Raw genomic sequence first — 17703 nt, 5'->3', positions numbered from 1 at the left:
GTGGTCTTTGCCAATTCTATGATTATATATATATATATATATATATATATATATATATATACACACACACACACATACACCACTGTGATTGTCTTGGGCTTTTGTTGTATTTATTTATTTAAAAAAAACATTCCTACTGTGAGCATCCTTCAGTCCCACATTTAGGTAAAGAGTGAAATTTAATAAATAAATAGCAAGCAATGAAGGTGATAGTGATTCCTAACAATGGCTGGCATCCTGTGAGTGATATATGGTGAGATATGTCTTACTTATACCTATGCTTTTTGCGGGGAAGGGTTATTTAAGAGGGAGGAATCCACTTTCCCACTATTACAGTGATCTCCATCCTTCACACAAGTCACCTTTCTCCTGCATCCCTCTTCAGCCTTAGGTTATTTACTGGCTAGTGGACAGTAGAGGGCACTGGAGAAAGGTCTGGCTATGTCTCTATAGTAGGGGTGTAAATGTAAAAATATGCAAAGGTCGAAAACCATGTCTCTTGAATGTCTTGAAAGCCAAGGTGGACTGATGAGAATCTTTGCAGCTGCAAAATTTGCATGTGGTAGTTTTGCATAGAAAACAGCATTTTTGGAGAGGAGATGCACAGACGGAAGATTGCTAAAACTACTTGTTGCTTTCTGGAAGAATTTATTCCTGATGTTTCGCCTGTATCTGGGGCTGGCATCTTCAAAAATAAATTATTCCAGAAAGCAATGGAATGCAGCCACATAGCACAGGAAACCAACAGAGAACTATGGACACCAGCCGTGAAAGCCTTCAACTTCATACTTGTTGCTTTATTTGTGAATAAGGTGATATATACCTGCCCTGCAGCCAGATGCAGAATGACAAAGACATTTTGCAGGAACCCATAGACATCTTTTAGAGATCCCAGGGGGTCTCAGATTCCAGAGGATGATGTTGTTTTTCTGAGTCTTGCTACACAGACATGACTAGACATATCTCTGATTCTCTCACTCTCCACCAACCATAAAGAATCACAGAGAGGGCAACAGGAGGAAGGTAAGTCTTGCAGCCTACATGTTTCCTCTAGGTGGAATGTTATGATACTTTCCTTGATGCAGAATTTCAGCCTCTACATGTGTTTCATCTCCTACCTAGTAGTGTCTGTGCAACATGACAAGTCAGGCTGCAAGTTTTAACTGCTTTAATTGTTGATTATTCAGTGGAGCTGTGTGCAAAAGATGCATTTGTTAATTTTGTAGGAGACCCTTTGTTTCTGCTGTGTTACTAGAATTAAGAACAAAAAGGCAAGTGGTAAAATCAGTATATAGAGAGATATACCTTTGGGACTAAGGGGCTTTACAAACAGCCCCTAAGGGGCAGCATGCAGCCACCCCTTCTTCAGGTGGATCAGGGTCATGGCAACCTCACACCGCAGCCCCAATCCAGCCTTCCAAGGGCACAGAAATGAGCTGCAAAATGCAGCTCCTTTTTGCATCCTCTAAAGGGTGTTTGGGACCCCTTCAGTGCTGCATCATTTGGACACAGCGCCGGAGGTGTGTAAGAATGCTGCATGCCATCCTGGGGGTGGAGTCAGGACATGAGTCATCAGGATGCTGTGCCCTTTCAGGCAAGTCTGTATAGGCTCTAACTGAAAGAAAAAAAGGTGGCAACATGAGCTTTCGTATACTTCAGTCTACTTCCTCAGATGCACTGGGTGCAAGTAGTAAAATATTAGAGATATCTATTGTTTTTGGTAACAAGTACAAGAGGCTCCCATTTGTCTGAGGGACTGGAAGACTATCAGAAAGTGGAATCTATATATTTTTAGCTTAGAGGCATTTTGGCCACTGAAAATGTAAATAGCACACTATACTTCACTTTTGCAGGCATGCAAAAGATAAAGTAACGCAACATAGTTTTTGTGGGTTTTTCAGGCTATGTGGCCATGTTCTATTAAAGTTTCTTCCTGACGTTTTGCCAGCATTCTCTGAAGACGCCAGCCACAGATGCTGGTGAAACGTCAGGAAGAAACTCTTCTAGAACATGGCCACATAGCCTGAAAAACCCACAAAAAACTATGGATGTCGGCCATGAAAGCCTTCGACTAACACTACATACACAGTCAACTCCCCACATTTGTTGCTTTGACTTTTGCAGATTTGATTATTATGTCTAGGATTTTCTAGGTCCTCCAATATTACTCTATGGTAAACCATCAGTGAACATTTCTCTAGGCATTTGTAGGTCCTCCAGCATGATTCTATGGTCAATGTCCAGCAGATATTGACCACAGGAGTCCCTAGAGAGTCCTAGAAAGATGTTCTCTGAGGTCAAAAAAAGTAGTTGTTTTTTATTATTATTTGCAGTTTTTCCCACTTGATTCTGAGCCCCTAACCCCAGCAAAAGTGGAGGGCCCACTGCACACACAAAAGTGCATGTGAGTAGTCCCAATTGAGCCTCATAGGCAAGAAAAATAATAACGAAAGAGCAGAACCCCTGTCAAATTAATGGAATTTCCCTGGAATTTGCAAGTGTTGAAAGAATGAGTTATAAATAATAATAATAATAATAAAAATTTTATTTGTATACCGCCCTTCCAAAGATCAGGGCGGTGAACAACAAATTAATAATACAAAAACCAATACACAGATACATATTAAAATACAACCATATTAAAATCAAAATTAAAACCCCATCAGCCAGCTGCCAATTGCCGTCGAAGGGGGGGAAGGCTAACTGGAACTTACTTCGGGGAATGCTAAACGAAATAGGAAGGTCTTTAGCTCCCTCCTAAACTGGGCCAGGGAGGTGGCCGAGCGGAGCTCTATGGGCAGCGTATTCCAGTTGTTGGAAAATGGAAAATGACGCATCATAAGGCAGGCAAGCCTGTAATAGTTTTTGTGAGTCATCTTGTGGGGTACTCCACATTTTTTTTTAAAAAATAACTTATTGATGCCTTGCTTCTATGCTTTTGTGTAAATTTGTTCCCAAGTGATCACTTAATATCTAGAAACAGAATGCTAGAGTAGACCCTCTCTTGCTCTAATCCATCAAGGCAATTTTAGTCTTGCCTTGCTTCCACCCTTCCCCACAATCAAAATGTGACAGCTTTACCTTGGACAAGTAAAATAAAAAAGGGTTTCCATGTCAATCAGCTGCCCTTTTTTCATACATTCAGAATTAGTTTCCAAGGGTTTCTGTGGAAATACTCAGTCTTAAGAAGCTATCATGAATCCCTTACACATTGAGATCTGTTATCAAAATTGCTAAGTGACAAGATACATTAGAAGCAGTGTAATTTTAGGTCTTATGCTAATATGCCATTGCCTTGGTAACAGAGAGATATACAGTTTTGTGTGCTGCTTTTCACTCACTTTTGCATGGAGCCACTTCTCTCAGATATAATGATGCATCCATGGAATATCTGAAGATCTTCAGTTTAACAGTTAATACAAGAGCAAGCCTGAAAGCTTTTGGCCTTTGGTTGTTCGCAGAAGAATTCAAATGAATCAGATGTGAACCCCTCCCCTCCCCACAAAAAGCCATGACATAAGGAAGAAAAAAGAACAGAGACTAATTATGGGAACTGATTGTAGATAATTGAGTAGTTCATGCAGTAAATATGGCAGAGATCCTCAATACAGTACAAATATCCACTGACACGCTTATTAATGTGAGCACTATGCAATCCTTAAACTGAATATAAATGTAGTACAACAGACGAGAAATGGTGAATGCACAGTACAAATTGGCACACTATATGTACATTATTGCACATCTGCAATAGTTCCAGATGTGGAACTCTGTTCATACCACCATCGGCTGCCATTTCAGAATTTAAAAGAGTCATTGCGAATATGTGCAAGAAAACCCTGTGATATGTCCACTTGAGGGGTTGCCATAAGTTGGAAATGAGTTGGAGACAGACAACAACATTCACATGCAATTTACACTGGCATATGTTAACACTGATTCTGATCACAGTATGTAAGATTTACACCAGGAATACTATGTCCAGTTCTGGGCACCACAGTCTAAGAATATATTGACAAGCTGGAATGTATCCAGAGAAGAGCAACCAAGATGATCAAAGGTCTGGAAACAAGCCATATGAAATATGACAGATATCATGTCTAGCTTAGAGAAGAGATGACTGAGAGGTGCCATAATTCCTGTCTTTAAATATCTTTAGGTATGTCATAGATCAAGCTTGAACTCTCCTTGGAAGCTATTAAATTGAGGCTGTCATACTTTGGCCACATCATGAGAAGGCATGACTCATTAAAGAAGACAATAATGTTAGGAAAGGAAGAAGGCAGTAGAAAGATAGGAGGACCGCATGCCAGATGGCTAGACTTAATTGTGGAGGACACAGCTCTGAATCTAGAAAACCTGAGCAGAGAGGCGAAGACAGGGGATCTTGGAGATGCCTCATCCACAGGGTCTCCATGAGTCAAGGTTGACTCAAGGGCAACTAACAGCAACAGCAACAACAAATGTCATATAGAAGATAGAGTGAGTTTGTTTTATGTTACTCCAGAGACTAGAACACAAACAAATGGATTCAAATCATAATAAAAGAGATTACAGTTAAACATTATATAGAAGTTATTTACTATAAGGGCTGTTAAACAGTGGGGTAGCTGATCCTCCAGCTCTGGAGGGGTCTTTAAATAGAGGTTGGGTGGGTATCTGTCAGGGGTGCTTCGCTTGTGCCAGGGTATTGGAGTCAATGGTCTTTGTAGAACAGATAAAACTTATCCTGGGCAGCCTCACTGATGGAAAGAATTTTTTTCATTAAAACTGGAGTGGATAAGTACCAAGAGAGGCTATCATAGGCTTAAAACCATACTCTCTTAGTTCATTACATTGTACTTAAATTTGATCCCTGCCTTGGGATTGTCAATGTTCATCGAGTTAGTATCATTTCAGTTGGATCGTAGTAAAATTGAAATCTTTTGAAGGGGACTTCAGGAAATAATCCACTCCCTGTCTCAAATTAGTGTTGGGGCAGGGAGAGTATTAGTAATAATGGCTGAGATCCTACACAGAGGAGATGGAACGTACCATTAGGCTCATGGGTTTATGTGGTGGCTGTTCAGTGCTGTTTCATTAGCAAATCACAATATTACTAAACAACAACAAATGCATAACAAAACTTGCAGGCACAGTGCACACCCATATGGATTGACACCACATGCATAACTCTGAACAATTTCTGCATGCTAAAATAACAACAGGATTCTTGTCAACAAGATTAGTCTTCAGGATTACTTGTACTTTTGACCAGCTCATTTGATAGTTGGATCACAAGGGTTTGCATGCTCATTGCTTAAGGAAATATTTTTTAAACAAATCATGATATTTGTGCAAATATGTACCATTATAAACTTTGTTGTTGTTGTTTTGTGCCTTCAAGTCATTTCCACCTATGGCAACCCACAAGTGTAGCAATAATGGGGTTTTCTTGGCAAGATTTCTTCAGAGGAGGTTTGCCATTGCCTTGTCCTGAGGCTGAGAGCATGTAACTTGCACAGTAGCTGTATACATAGATCTTTCATTCTCTACACATCATCTCCAGCACAATACTCTTCAACTGGATTTGAGTCTGCAACTACAAAACACTGTGTTGTGATCACACTTGGAGAGATCAAAAGATGTACACATACGTATCAACACATATCCTCCTTATAGCCTGAGGATCCTGAGGAGAAGGAAATGTTTCTTTAAAGTATGAAACTAATTTCATGGGATGGAAAGAATATTTAAAAAATATTTGGGAAATGTTTGGAAAAAAATGAATTATAAGTGATGAGAACCCCTGCTGAGAATAATTCTGCACTGAGAAGCATCTGCACAGTTCAGGACTTGCAGAAATTTACAAAGGAAACAGCATTTTCTGCTCAATTAACAGCTTTTTTTGCATGGGAAATAATATTTAATAATAATAATAATAGTATTTATATTCTGCTTTTTTGCAAAAGAATCAAAGCAGATTAGAGCAATATAAAAATGAAGCATCAAATAAGTAAAAATTATAATTTAAAAAAACCCCAAACCTCGACCCTCCCCCAACCCTCCCCCATTGATAAAAACTTAATCAACCCATGAAAAGAGATTGAACAATTTTTGTTTTTTTTTTTAAAAAAACATTCCAGTGCGCATACACTGAAGTTGTGGGCAGATTAGCACAAGAATTGAGTCTTCCTCTAGAGGTATCTGGAGGTATCACTCGATTTCGATATTGGTATCAATAGATATTTCAATACACAAAGATTAATTTATATGCATAAAATAATGTAATGGGGGATTTATTCTGTGTAAAATTTACCATGATTGATTTTCATAGAAATCATCATTACATATACATAAAAATTCATGTTCTGCACATTGTCTAGTATTTCTGTGTTGAAATATCATTTTCCATGCCGAAAATGCTATTTTCTGTGCAAAACAACCACATGCCAATTTTGCCAAGAATAAGTCCCAAATAAACAAAAAATAAAAAAAATAAAACTTATTTCTACTCTGCTTTTTGTCAAAACAATCAAAGCGGCTTACAATATTTAAAATAATACAATAATATATACAAAATATTTTCCCCTTATTAATATTTAATATTTAAAATTTGTGACTTGCCTTTCAAAACTGTGTGGTTTTCTTCTCACAGTGAGAAGAAAATTGCTGAAATTAGTAGTCACTATATTTGAGAAGAACGATATCCCTAGGCATTAAAACAGTTCCTGGGAGAAGAATAAGGGCACGATTGCAAAGGATTTCATACACTCTTTTGGGGCAGTTTCAATCTGCCATAAGAAAACAAGACTTAGACTGGTCCATGACAAATAAAGGTATGATTTCATGAAATCCTTCCCCATGTCCCATGGTTTTCTCCACCTGCTCCTATGGCCCTCCATCTGCTCCTATGGAGGGAAGATCTTGCATCTGCTGCTAGATTTTCACTTATGACCATGTTTAGGCTCCCCATGGCAGGACGGCATGTCCTTGCCCATATCAGGGTTGGGCAAGCGTCAGGGGTTGAGTAACAAAACTGTTTTCACAGGAGACCTGTGGTGGCTATCAGGGATGTCTTTCTTTCCTAAGCTTAGTACTGAAGGAAGCAATGAGTAATCTTACCAATATCCTTCCTGTTGCACAAAAGTCTTCAAAAATCACATAGTTTTAAAACCTATTCTCCATTCAGAACACATTCTGCACAAAATTTGCAAGCTGTTAGCTGCATGTGCACTGCAGAAATAATGCAGTCTGGCATTACTTTAACTGTCATGGCTCCATTTTATGGAATCCTGGGGTGTGTAGTTTGTTGTGGCAGGAGGGTTCCCTGAGAGAGGAGGCTAAATATTTCACAAAATTACAAATCCCAGGATTACTTAATGTTACGCCAAAGATCACCCCTCCATGCAGGGTCCCTCTGTTTGCTATAAACTAAATATTAAAGGAGCTATCAAAAGCCTCGAAGCCTGTAGGGCACCCCAGTGCAGAGGAAGCCACTTGAACATATAAGGTGATCCTGTAATATGTCTTTATGTTTAATGTCATTTATAAAATCAATAACAAAAAAGAACATATAAGGAGATCCTGTGGACTCAGCATGGGAGCCCTTAGCTCAAACACCAGAGGAATCTGCCAACAATTGAAACCTGCATAAGGCCTTCAATGATGGGAACAATTGTGGATGCTACATCTGTATTTGCAAGTATACAGACATTCAAGAGTATCTGCCTTCAGGAGAGATATGCCTTTGTTAAGGGTCATCTGCATGGATAGTCAGTTCTCAACTTCCTTGCTCATTCTCCCACCTGGAAAATCAATTCAAGTCTTGAAATTGACCTGGGATAGATTTTGCCCTATATATGTGCCCACTTGGCCAGTCCTAATTCAGTCTCGGTTGAGATTCACATTTCTCCATTGACTCCTTGGCACACCTAGGCCCTCCCAGACCCTAGGCTGTGTGCTGAGCTAGATTCATGCATCATCTCCCCCAAATGGAACTCCATGCCTGAACCTGGTACAGTATTGTCTTCTGCTAAACCATCTAAATCACTATCAGTTGCTACCTTTATATTGTTAGTTCTGGTACATGTGCATGAGTAGTGTTCTTGCATGACTGGTGGTTCTTTTTGCTTCAACAATAAACAATTTGGAACATGCATTCTTGAGTTCAGTTTTTGGAACCATTATACATAGGTCTGACACCAGTTTTTTAGTTACCTGAAACACTCTCACAGCTTTCATTTGAGCTAATTAAATTCCTTTATTTGAATACTGATTGTGGTTGCCCCCTTGGGACCCTTGCAGTTTGGGAAACATTGAGCCATAGCCGTTAAAGCAGTGTCAAACTGTATTATTTCTACAATGCAGATGTAGCCATTGTTTTATACAGAAAACAGCATTTCCTGTGCAAAAAATAATATTCCTGTATAGAAATATTCTGTGGCAATCAGAACCAGGACCCCTGTCACAACTACTTATTGCAGCTTGACTCATTGGTAGGTGGGAGATGGAAACCTCATCCTCATGCACCCTGATCACCAGCTGAACTGATCTCCATCTCTCAGTGCAACTGCCTGGTAAAGTAGATTTAGGAGATGTGGGTTTAGGAGATGCTGCTTAGTTATGCATTTGTAACTAGGTGGGTGATGTAGAATATGGCCCAGAAACCACTGGGTTACCTTGGGCAAGTCACACTTTCTGAGCCTCAGAGGATGGCAATGGCAACTCCCATCTGAAGAAATTTGCTAAGAAAACCCCATGATAGGTTTGCCTTAGGGTTGTCATAACTCAAAAATGACTTGAAGGCACACATGAACAAAAACCATATGAAATTTATGGGGTTGCCAAATGTTGACAGGTGACTTGAAGACATATACACATTAAAAAAACAAAGCCCTCCCTTCAGCCACCATCTTGAGGGGAGAGAGGCAGGCGAGCTCCAACTGCCTGCCTGAAGAAGACAAGCCCTCCCTTGTATTGTTTTTAAATTGTATGGGTGGGTTTTTGTATTGTTGCACTATGTATTGGTTTTGATGGTGTTTTTGTAAACCGCTGTGATCTACAAGGAATAGCGGTCTAGAAATAAAATTTCATTCATTCATTCATTCATAATAACGGACCCTGACCCAAACACATTTCCACAGAATTACACTTTGTCATCCACATTAGTACCCCACATCCATACCTCTATGATTGAGTCTGCCACAACAAGTCACTCACATTTAAAGACATAAACAGACAAGACAAGACAATAACATAAATAGGCAAAGGATGTGGGATGTGGGAAGGGAAAGAGACAGGAAAGGTGATGCCAGTCTATTAATGTTCAGAATATCTGTAAAATCTAGTATGCAAAGGGGTCTTGTAGCACCTTTGAGGCTAACTGAAGGAAAGAAGCTGGTAGCATGAGCTTTTGTAGACTTGACCCCACTTCTTCAGACACATGAGGAGTAAAATCTAGAATTCTCTTCAAGCAGTTCCAAGAATGAGGACAATCTACACATTTTTCCCCTGTCCCTTTTCCTGTTAAACATTTTGGGTTTTTTCCCCTTCAGAGGTTACACTCGGCTTTATTACAGAATCAAAGGAGACTACAAGTAGTTGGGCATTTTCAGGATTTGCTACTGCCACTTCCAGCGAAGGAAGAGTCAATGTATTTCACTGTCCCTGAAAAAGAACATGTGTTGGGCAAGATTGATCCTCTAGTTAACTAAACAGCTGGCTAAAAGCTGGGTTTGTGGCCAAAAAAGTTTAGTTTGAAGAAAATGGAATGAAAGGCTCTTTTTCTTTCATATCAGAAGGGAATTTTATGTCCCCATTAACAAGGTTTGTTTTCATTCCATTCTGCAGCTGGGCTTTTTCAGTGATGGCTCCCCCATCTCCATTTTCAATATGTTGTGACATAAGAGAAGATTGATTCCATCTCCTCCAGTATTTTGCATATACAAAAGGGATGCCCTTTTTTTTATATATATAGAGGTGAGCCTAGAAGTGTATCAGAGGCAAGGTTTCATGAAATCCTTCTCTACGTCCCATTGTTTTTCCCACCTGCTCCTATGGTTCTAGTGTGTGCAGACCGTGCACTTACTGCTAGATGTTTTATTTGTTGCCATATTTTGGCTTTTGCTTCACTGTTTCCTACCTTAGCCAGACGATATGGGAGGGGGGGGGGGCAAAAAATTGAGGGAGGTGGCAAAATAAAGTATTGCCCCTTCTAATAAAAATTGCACACCCTCCATGTTCCTTCAGTTCCCAAATTTCTTTCAGTTACTCCGATGCCAAAAATGTAGCAACGGAAGGGAAATTTCTAGTGGGGGGATTAATATTTTAGGATGGCAATTCCTTTGTTTTGCCTCTCTTCCATAAGTATACCCTGATGTAGCAACAGGGGGTAACTACATCCTGCTCCTGTCCATCTTCTGACATATCATCATCATCGTCACCATCACCATCACCATCACCATCATCTCCATCTCCTCTTTCTCCATTTCACAATCTACCAGGTGTTACCTACTGGAGTTTTTGACTGTATGAGGTTCTGTCCAAGAATCTAGGAATAAGTGAGGTATAATGTGGCATATTCTGAGTAGCATAATTTTCTTCTTAATCTTTCTGCTGTTGTAATCCTATCCATGGTGATTTCATTCAGAGGTTTTGCCTGTTAATTTCGAATTTCTCCCAGAGCACTTCTCTCCACTGGAATCGCATTTGTTTCCTTATCCTAGAGGTGCTACATTTTAATTTCTAGGTCTTAATATTCCTTCTTGTCCAATTTATTACTATTGATTCATCTTTTTCACAACCCTGGGACTCGGTGGCATCCCCACCTTTGGTGTCATCCAAAGGGGGGGCTGTGACAAAACCGGAAGGGGTGCGGTTGGTGCACTCTTTCACCAAAGTAGTGGATGTCTCCTTGTGAGGAGGCCTATGCCACCACAGTACAGCTGCAAGGAACAAACTTGGCCCTCTCCTTCACCATACCATTGAAGGTCTCTTCATGTGGATGCTTCCACCAACACCACAGCAAAGCCAAAAAAGGCACAACTGCATGTGTAAGGAAATGTATAAGAGAGAATGATGCCAACAATATTCTTGTCAACATATCTATTTATTGTTATGTGCATTCTAGTTAATTCCATTTTATGGAGACACGACCATAAGGATTCCTTGGCAACATTTATTCAGACAAGGTTTGTCTACATCCTCCTCTGAACATACCCTACAGTAAAGGCTATTGCCTTGTAGACTTCCTTCTAAGTACAAAGCAGGCCTGACCCTGTTTAGCTACCAAGACCAGATGAGATCTGGTCCTTTCAGGGTATTTAGGCTGGCTTTATTTCTCTGTATATTATCATAAATGAGATTGCCTCAAGATTTGGAGCCATCCAGTTTATAGCAGTAAGTCATACTGGAGTAATGTATCTATATATCTATATACACTCTGTTTGACACTTATGCCTATCATATTCAGTATTTAGTACAAGCTGTTTAGGTATTAGCCATCTTTTCAGAGTATGGCTGCAAAATTTCACTTTTTTTAATTCATCTTTTCAAAATAATACTAGCATATGGAACAGGGAACATATGTAAATGTCAGTTGCTCCTCAGGGTTAACACAATGCAGACCAAAGCCTAGAGCTACACATACCAGTAATTGTCCTCTGAGCTCTCATTTTGCAAACGGTTTCCCTTAACAGCAGCCCTTTCCCAATCCATCAGCACTTGATCTTCACTGGGTCACAGTCAGATTTACAGAGCCGAGTGAGAACTCCTGCCTGTCTCACAGTGCATAAAGAATTCTGAAAAAAGGATTATATTGCAGTTTTGGCCTTCTGTAGAGTCATAACATTTAAAATGCCATTAAACCTGTGCTTTCACTTCTCTGTGGGTTCCTGTGTCCCACGGCTTGCAAAATTTCAGTCTCCGCAGGGGTTTTCATTGTACTTGGAGCTCTTTGTAAAGCTGCATGTGTTTCTACAAAGCCATTCTGGAAGAAGAAGGGGAAATGGCGTGAGCCTCGGTTCATGTTTCTTTATGAGAATTTTGCGTGACACTTATTTATATACCTTGTTATGTATCGTCGTCCCCAGTGTTCATTTTTCACAGTCATCTAACTTGCTTTGTGTTTTTAACTGCCTTAAGACCTGAAGCACAGTGTTTCTACGTTATTGCGGGAGGGGACCGGGAAGGAAAACAAAAAGAAAAGCCTCACATGGCTCTTTCAAAATGCCACAACAGACAATCTGATCTGGAAACCCTCAGAAGTGGTTAAAGCTTTCTACTTGTAAGGAAGAACTTCAGTTGTTAAAGCAGTTAATTGAAATGTCATCCCTGCTCTCCCAACTCTTCTAAGACTTGGTTAAATTTCAACTGAGTTTATTAATGATATATCTGGCTTAGATCGACATAAATTTCATTCCTCCCAGTGCCTCTGAAACTGTTTTTTTCAAATGTAGGTGAGGGCTCAACACTGGTGTGCAGGTTGTTATTGATTTTGCCTATGTGCACAAACTTGCAGGGGGAGGGCAGTTACTTTCCCCCCATCCATTACCATCGAAACATCCCTTCATATGAAGACTTGCAAGCACCATGTATACTTAGAGGGTTCTTCCTTGAATTCTCTGTAGCTTAATTCCAAGTATGAATGTGCCTTGGAAAGACTTCAGGCAGCCTTTATAATTCTTGGGGGTGGGGTGGGGGGCTCAGTGAAAATTGTGGTCTTAATGTTTTAGTGCTTGATCATTTATACAATCATAGAATAATGGAGTTGGAAGAGACCTCAAGGGCCATCCAGTCCAACCCCCCAGCCATGCAGGAATTCACAATTAAAACACCCCTGACAAATGGCTATTCAGCCTCTATTTAAAAACCTCCAAAGAAGGAGCATAGCTCTGATCCTGAAGAATCTCAACTACATAGGAATCCAGATTATTTCATGGGGGCTCAGCCTTCCTCCAATCCTAGTCTTGGGTAGAAAGCCCTGTGCTCACCTCCCTCCTGTTCTGTGGTCTATGGTGGTTTCCCAAGCCATAGACTCAGATTTTCAACAGAACTATTACAATTAATTTTCCTTTTAGGTACAAGTCCTTTTCTGCTTCCTGCTCAAAAATGTGTGCGTACTTTGATTTGTATGTTTCCTTAGGTACGCATTTTAACTACTGATTAAACTGTGGCTTTCTACATTTTTCAACTGTACACATTTTTAATTGTGCATCATTTTCAGAAGTGTGCACATGGGCTGCAATCCAGCAAGTCCACAATGTAGCATAAATATCCAGATGTGGAGAAGCAATATGCAAGGACTCTTTGCAAAATAGCAACATTGCACAACACATGCTGGAGCATGTCCAGAAGAGGGCGACCAAAAGGGCAAAAGGTCTGGAAACCATGCCTCATGAGGAGAGGCTTAGGGAGCTGGGTATGTTTAGCCTGGAGAGGAGAAGATTAAGGGGTGGCATGATAGCCATGTTTAAATATTTGAAAGGATGTCATATGTCAGCTTGCTTACTTCTGCTCTACAGACTAGGGCACAGAACAGTGGATTCAAGCTACATGACATTCTCCCAATCCCACACATGCCCTTCATTTCCAGATTTACATTGGGCTTGTAGGGACTGTACAGACAGGCCATTAAGGCCAGCCTGGAGGGAGAGTTGGGGAGTGGTGTCCATATGACGCACGCCCCGACTCTGCCCCCAGGCTGACATGATGTCACGTGCTACACCACACAATACGTGGCATCACTGCGCTTCTCTGGTGCTGCTTCTAGACACAGCACCAAAGAAGCACCAGAAAGCCACGGTGCCAGAGCCTATGGCACCCTTTCTGTGGTGCAGAAAAGAGCTGCTTTTTGTGGCTTCTTTTTGCACTGCAGAAAGACAAGATTGGGGCCACGGCATGCAGTTGCTGCAGCCCCGATCTGGCACTAAAAGGGGCAGTCTGTATAGCACCATAGCCTTCTGGATTTCTTACCAGTTTTTCTTCCCCTAGTGTTTGTTTTCTGAAGTGTCTGTATATGCCTTCAAGTTGCCCATCGACTTATGGTGACCTTATGAATTTCATAGGGTTTTCTTACGTAAGGAGTCCTCAGAGATTGTTTTGCCAGTTCCTTCCTCAGAAATATTGCCTACAGCACATCATCAGTGGTCTCCCATTCAAATACTAAGAAGGTCTGACCCTGCTTACCTTCCAAGATCAGATGGGATGAGGTGCCTTGAGGGTATTTGGATCCATGTTGTTTGATCCCTTGTTGTTTGATACCTGAGCAAAAACAAGTGTCTGACACAATATTCCCTGGTAGAAGTGGAAAACAAGTGGCTGCGTTCCAGCTGTTTCTATTTGGTCCTCTCTCTCTTTTCCATCCCTGTCTCGTAGGCTTTACTTAGTGCCTCAGGCGAGGCCTTAATAATGCTAGACCTTGTCTCCTCACACTATTTATGTTCCTAAGTAGTGGAAACACATAGTAGAGAGATTTTTTCCCCCTCCCTTCTTCTTCTAGGAACTCAATAGCTCCCAGAAGCAATAATAGAAGAAGCATTGAGGGGGGAGAAATGTAAACAGTAGAACAAATGCTGAATGACGTGGCAGCATTGATCATAATAGAGTGGAACATGTCTATAGCTCTTCATATTTTCAAAGCGGAGCAAGGTGTCACTCTGAGTTGTATGTGTATGTGATTTTTTTAAAAACAGAAAATTGATCCAGGTGAAACAGATTTCAATGGAAGATGTTATATACAGTAAGCCCTCCACATTTGTGGCTTTGACTTTTGGAAATTTGATTATTCATGGATTTGATAAATATGTTCTCCCTAGGAATATCTAGGCCCTTCAGTGTGACTCTATGCTTCAACATCCAGCAGAAGTTGTGTTGGAGAACCTGTAGATTCCTAGATAATACCTTTCTCTAGGCATTTTTAGGTCTTTCAGTGCAATCCAATGGTTAACCTCTGGCACATGCTGACCATATAGTTACCCTGGAGAAACTAGAGATTCCTAGAGAGGTGTGCTCTTGGATAGTGGTTTATTATTTGTGGTTTTCCCACTTTCATGGGGGTCCTGTGCCCTCATGAAAGTAGGAAAACCATAAATAATAATGTTATTCAGCAAATGTGGAGGGCCCACTGTATGTTGTGTGTGTGTGTGTGTGTGCGCGCACATTTTAAAAATCAGAATATTCATACCCTCAAATATCCCAAATATTAAAACTAGGACACCTTTGGCCAAGCAACATCAGAGAGTGGCTGAGATGGCAAAAGTTAGTAATGAGGTAGAATGCACAAGGTTGGAGAGGCTGCAGCTGCGTGTTTTTGCCTGAACATCTTGGGAAGGGAAAGACTCTACTCTCACCTCTCCTCCCTGCTGACTTTGTTGTTGTTGTGTGCCTTCAAGTAACTTCTGACTGATGGCAACCCTAAGGAGATCCTATTATGGGGTTTTCTTGGCACGATTTTTTGAGAGTTTTGCATTGACTTCCCCTGAGGCTGAGAGCATGTGACTTGCCCAAGGTCACCCAGTGGGTTTCATGGCCAAGCAGGGAATTCAACCCTGGTCTCCAGAGCCACAGTATAACATTCAAACAAGTATGCCACCAAGGTTAGGAAATGTAGACCGTGGCATAGAATCTCACCCACATTTCTTTTGAGAGGACTGGACTATGCGGCTCTCTTAAGACTTGTGTTCACTCTGTTATTTTCCCCCAGCCCTTTTAATGAATATTACTGCTTGGGGATACTGACGTGAAAGATGCACTCACTGCTCTGGTACAGGTGGTTTTAACTTCATTTCCTCCAACTTGGGTGCCAAAGAAATGTACTTGGTTTTATGATAAATTTGGCCAGTGGAAATGGCTCGGCAGTGAAATAGCACACAGGGAAGTTTGATGAATGTGTTTGCATGAAAAGAAACACGACAGCTGCAAGGAAGTAACATCGGGCAGGAAAAAGATGTTCCAGTTTGTAAGACAGAGCAGCCTTCTACTTTTTCTTTCTTTTCTTAACAATTCCCTGCCAATGGATATATCACCATACACCTTAAACATACTGAATATAGCCTCATTTTTAGAAGCCAAACAGATTCGGAACAGGTCTGCATTTGGATGGAAGTCCATCAGGGCGCATCAGAGATCTTTAAGGGAGATTTAGGAAAGAATCCAGCTGCCAATCAGAGACCCATCATTAGTGGTTGACAATACTAGGATTAGAGGGACCATAGATCTGACCAAGTATGAAGTGGTTTCCTAGGGGGTGTCTACACTGTAGAAATAATGAAGTTTGACACCACTTTAAGCACTGTAGAATCATCCTATGGAATGCTAGGGTTTGTAGTTTTGCAGGGACTTCAACCTTCTCTGCCTCACAAAACTACAAATCCCAGAAGTCTATAGGATGGAGCTAAGCGGTGGGTTCAATATGGTAAAGCATGATGAGTCTTCCCTGATAATTATTACCATATATACTCGACTATAAGTCAAGTTCATATAAAAGTCAAGGGCAGGGTTTGGAGCTAAAATTATGGATTATGATATGACCCATGGATAAATTGAGAGTAAAACTTAGGGGCATGCAATGAAAGATGTAAAGGACAAAGCAAAGGAAAACAATGCCAAAGAACTTCCAAATTACAGCAGGCATAACTATTTGTACTCATACTAACAGCTGGATGGAGGGGAGAGTAGAAGAGGGTCAATGCTTCCACGGCCAATTAGACTCTTGCCTTTCAGCAGGGGATGGATGGATGGATGGATATACATATACATATATGAGTAAAAGTGCAGTACTTACATTGATCCGTGGATAAGTCGACTCAGTTTTTTGGGGGTCAATTTTTTAACATAAATTTCTAGACTTATACATGACTATGCACAGTAAATTAAAACATTCAGCTGGAGATGTCAAAACTAAAATTACTAAGGATTAGTTATTGTTGTGTGCCTTCAAGTCATTTCCAAGCTATGGTGAAACTGCCATGGGGTTTCTTTGTAAGATTTGTTCAGAGGAGCTTTTCCATTGCCCTCCCCTGAGGCTGAGAGCATGTGACTTGCCCAAGGTCACCCAGTGAGTTTTTGTGGCCAAGCGAGGAATTGAACCTGGTCTCCAGAGTCCTAGTCCAATACTCAGAACATTACACCACACTGGCAGGAATCTACAGTATAGAAATAATGAAGGCCTTATTCCCACTACGGTTTAAACTGGCTCATGATTCGGTACAATCCAGTTTAAATTAGCATGGTTCCCACTTAATCCGAATCACTGAAGCGATTCAGAAAGGGGGGGCAATGCTTTTGACCCATTTAAAAAGAAGCTGTTTTTTTCCAGGTCTTTTGGGCTGAATCGATTTATACTTCCCAGCTTCCCCAGCCTTGTCCTCGGCTTTCCTGGCCTTCTCCCTCTGTCCCTGGCCTTGCCTCTCCTCTCCGGCCATGCCTCTTTCTGCTCCAGCCTTGCCTCTCTGCTCCAGCCACGCCTCTCCATCCCAACCTTGCCTCTCCACTCCAGCCATGTCTCCTTCTGCCCTGGCCTTGCCTCTCCGCTCTGGCCATGCCTATCCATCCTAGCCTTGTGTGAGATCTGGGATTCTTCAGACCAATGTTCCCCAAAGAAAAGTCATTTTAAAAGAAAGAAGTTTATTGAAGAAGTAAGGCAGAAACAATCCATTGACACATTTTTGCAGAATTAGAAATCCACAGGAAAAAAGTACCACTTTTTACCTTTTCCCAGCCCCT

This window comes from Sceloporus occidentalis, unplaced genomic scaffold (genome assembly GCF_023333645.1).
Source record: "Sceloporus occidentalis isolate IW3139 unplaced genomic scaffold, rSceOcc1.0.p SCAF_2, whole genome shotgun sequence".
Classification (NCBI taxonomy): Eukaryota; Metazoa; Chordata; class Lepidosauria; order Squamata; family Phrynosomatidae; genus Sceloporus; species Sceloporus occidentalis.
The sequence above is the reverse complement of the archived record's forward strand: the minus strand, read 5'-3'. Positions refer to the sequence as shown.